Here is a 4,655-nt window from a genome sequence, read left to right on the forward strand (position 1 = left end):
GAAGTTGTCATTATCGTCGCAATCGTCGCCTTCGAGTTACCATCGTCACCATCGTCGCCATCATCGCCATTGTTGTCGTCGCCATCGCCGTCATCATCGTCGTCGTCGTCGTCGTCATCGTAATCATCATCATCATCATCATCATCATCATCGTCGTCGTCGTCGTCGTCGTCGTTGCCATCATTATCATAAATAGCGTCTCCTATGACGTCTGCCAAAAGAAACGCAGAGTGATTGATTCCGCGCTTTTTTTTTTTTTTGGCCAAGTCGACCATGATATGGAAAAATATTGAGTGCTGTAACGACCATACCTTTCTCAGTCTCCCATTAGGGATGTGACAAAGAAATAGATCAATTGCACATTGATACTCTATCACAGGTTCGGTTGATTAAGAACCTGTAATTCTTTGTTTTTGCTCATTACGAAGAGGGCGATTCAATGCAGTATTACAGGGATTACAAATAATCAAATCGAAAAGATGAGAAAACTTCCTCGTGGTTGCTAGTTTGAAAGATGAGCAAAACATCTCCGAAATCACACCCTAACACTTTTAAGCTATCGTGAAAAACGCAGTCCTTAATGTAGAAAATATTGGTGTTTGGGCTATTCTTGCACTACGTACATAACGGTTAGAGACACAAATTATGAAATATCCAAGCCTTAAATTTTGAACATTGTATTGATTCATTTTCCACTGTTACGTTTAACTACTCAGACAAGCCTTAAACAATGAATAAATAAATGAATAAATAAAAAATACCTGAAATGTATGTTGAACTTTTTGAAGAGGAGTCAAAAAGTGTGATGTATGTGACAACACTCGACTAACGTTTTGTGACATGAAAATATTAACTGCTAATTCCTCTGATTTTTTTTCCAGAACAGCATAAAATGTCTCATGATGTTTATTTACATTGACTTCGAAATTCCAAGAAAAAAAACAGACAAACAAAAAAAATATGGTAATGATTTTGTTGGACAATTCTCATTTTGCTGGTGTGACGTACGTGACTAAAAAAATAAATGTGACATTTTAACGACAAATATTTTCTGTATCTTGCAAATAACGTAGATCGGGAAGAACTTATCTCAACATTAATATCTGGTCGAAAATAAACCATTTCTGGTATGTAGTAATTTTTCTGGGCATTATAAAAAAATAGCTTGGAATCCTGTCTTAGTTTGACTTTCCTGAGACTGATAGAATGCCTTTGGTCATAGATCTCCATTACTAAGGTTCACATGAACTAAACACCATCATCGCCATCACCCCTCTCCCTTTAATTGCACACTTCCGGAAAGATGGTTATAATGGACACTGTAGTACCTGAAACACCGAAAGACGGAATGGCTGCAGCTGGAACGCCTTTGATCATAAATATGCTCGATCAAGCATAACCTTGTATTGAATAGCGACAACAGCAACAGCAACAGCAGCAGCAGCAGCAGCAGCAGCTACAACAACAACAGTAGTAACAACAGCAGTAGAAACAACAGCAGTAGAAACAACAGCAGTAGAAACAACAGCAGCAACAGCTACGGCAGAAACAACAGCAGTAACAACAAGAACAACAAAAACAAACAACAGCTGTAATGTCACAGCAACCTCTAAACAGGTGAAAGGCATCTTCAACACAATCACGTCGCAAAAAAGTACAGCAAACTATTCTACCTGGCATTCTACGTTTCTATCGAGGCATCATACGTTGAACCATGGGATTCACTCAGTTTTAAAATAATTAAATCGAAGTTTTGACGTACAAAATCCAAAATATAAAATACATTTTTAACTTGGAATAGCATAATTGTAACAATCACAGTTCTGTGTCAATATGTAGTTACTTCGTAACTACACAAGTGGGTGCGGACCGTTGGACTTGCTAGAAATAATAACAAAATCTCCACCATATCACATTTTACCGTCTTATAAAGAAACAGGTACATTAAATTATATAGTCCTTACTCTGAAGTGTGTCACGAGCAAACGAGATTATTAAATCAGAGCTTATTCCAATTCTTTAATCCTATAAAGTCTTAGCTATTCAATACGGGAGATCACGGCTGGAATGTTTTTGATCATAGATCTGCTTAATAGGGTTGGCCTGGGGTTGCACAGCAACAGGAGTTATTTTAGGACTGTGAGTACATCTTGACAAGTCTATTTAGTTAATACTATGAAGGGTAAGTAGCTACAGTAAGTCAAACTTCATTGTTTGGCCAATTGTTTGTTTCTTGATCAATGATTTTTCAGGAACCCACACAACATGTTACATGAATGTGATGTGTACCTTAGATGTACTATCTCTAATTAGGAAGCTATGCACTAATGCATCCAAGAACTGTAGACCCAAACATTTCCTGCTTTGCTTCTTCTGCCTGGCTATACTCCAAAGTAAATGTTTTCCTTCTAAATTTTGCCGTATCTCCGTTCAACAAACTTCGAATTTATAATCAGCAGTCAATACTTGGTCAACATAGTTACAACTTACTTCTACCCTTCATTTCGAATCTTCATTGCATCTCAATACAAACATTATCTGGAATACAATTAACTGAATAATTATTCTACGCATTCATTAACAATGAGGTTTGTGTTCCATGCAGGGGTGTGTATTTATTAAATGTTGAAACGATTGCTGTTTAATATTAGGACGGTCCATTCTTAATATGAATATTTTAAAGACTGTTGGTTTTAAATATTTAAGGTTTAACACTTATTCTAAATAGAAAAGTTAAAGATACTGTCTTTTCAAAATCTCCGGCCAATAACCTTTAATCTCTGGTTTTCTTCACTTAAGTTTTTTAGAGCAGGCTCTTTATGGTTTCGTTTAGTTTCCAACTGAAAAAAGTTTTCAACTTCATTGTTGTCTAAATTGATTTCTGTAGATTAAGAATTAATCATTTTTCAATTGTTTCTAGCTGTTATTCAGAAACATATTGTCAATTAGAACATTACATACTCATAGGATTGGTTTCATACAGTGTAATGTATATTTTGATTCACCCATAAAGCAATGGGAAAGTTGCAACACCGAGGTTCCTGTGACTGTAAAATCTTTCGGGCTGGTATTCAGATTAGAACAGAAAGTGGAGACTAGTGAAGGCTGTCAAGGTTGCAGAGTCGCAACTAAGACACAGAATGCTCATGAGTGTTGTACCTTGTGGAAAAGCTAACTAGGGTAGTACCACAACACATCACTATGATAGGAAAGATTAATGAACCGGAATGAGGTTCAAGCATCGATTGAGAAGGAACGAGCCACGAGTGTTTAGACGAGTACCAGGGAACCTGGTCAAGATACAACAAAGAGCTGGTACTTAAAGTCTCATGGCCCGACATTCTGAGAGTAGAACGTCTTTGAAAAAACTCCTAATTCTGGCATTTTAAGATGTCCTATCGAACTTATCCAACTTAAGCTGTGGAGAGTTAGAGTCAGCTGCCAGCTCCGGTGCCTGAGGAGAAAAACTCTGGCGTACATCCTCAGTATCTGTAGAAAAGCCCTGGGAAAGGAACGTTATATCTGGAGGCATGATCGGGCCTTTGAAGTTATAGGTGACACCGTCTGAAGTAGCATTAGCCATTGAAAGTGCCCCTGCCAAGCAAAGAAAAATTATCACCTTTGTCGAGGCTGGCTGGAAAAAGGTACCAGCTGTCAAGTCCTCTTCCCCGAGCCTACTTACAACGGTAAAATATTGGGAGTTGAAAGTTTACGCGGTGAAGTAACTGAACTTTCCAGAAACTATCGCATCAAGATTATTAAGGTCAGATGTGGTGCTAATATCAGAAGCATCAAAGACAGTGCGTTTTGTTAGAACTCCCCACTTTCTAGGAAAATCGTATTGAGGAGGTGAATGAGAATAAGAGACGGAAATATGTTGAGGGGGTGGAGTTATTCCAAAGCAATCGGTGGAGGATAAGGTGTGATCCCATTGAGGGAGAATATAGGTACGCTTCTCTGATGAACTTGCAACATGCTGGGAATCACAGCAGGTGTGAGGGCATCAAGATTACGATGGAAGCAGCAGAGAGTACCTCAAGGCGGCTTTGGACCAGACGGTGGGATCTCTGGAAGGGGTAGTGCTAGAAGGGGTAGTGTTAAAGGGGTTTGATCAACCATGGTTATGCAGCTTGAATGAGGGCGTTTAATTGTTGAAAGAACCCTAAGAAACACTTAATGAACCCCAAAAACCATCATTGTTGATGTGTCCGGTTGAGGTATGCAAAAACTTATATATTCTTTCCAATGAATAGCCGAGTATCTTAGTTATTTTAATAGAAGTGCACATGTCTTCACAAAGATGTCAATTAGTTACAATTAAATTCAAGCAAATTAATCATTAGAAACCGTTAGAAACAGATGAAATTCGTGCGATTTCCTAATTTTAGGAAATAATTAATTATCGTACAGGCAGCCGATTTCATGATTTATTTACTAAAGCAACGATCACTTTGATCCCTTCAGTAGTCCCTTAAACGTTGCTGCTTTAAAATTCAGGGAACGACATTCTATGGTTACGAAGGTTGCCTTCAAGTTCAATTCCGTTGCACGGCATCTTAAGCAAGCGTCTTCTACTATGACCCGGGTTGACCAATGCCTTTAGATTGAATTTGCTGGACGGTAACTGTGTGGGAGTCCATCGTATAAATATATAT

Source organism: Octopus bimaculoides, chromosome 4, assembly GCF_001194135.2.
Source record: "Octopus bimaculoides isolate UCB-OBI-ISO-001 chromosome 4, ASM119413v2, whole genome shotgun sequence".
Taxonomy (NCBI): domain Eukaryota; kingdom Metazoa; phylum Mollusca; class Cephalopoda; order Octopoda; family Octopodidae; genus Octopus; species Octopus bimaculoides.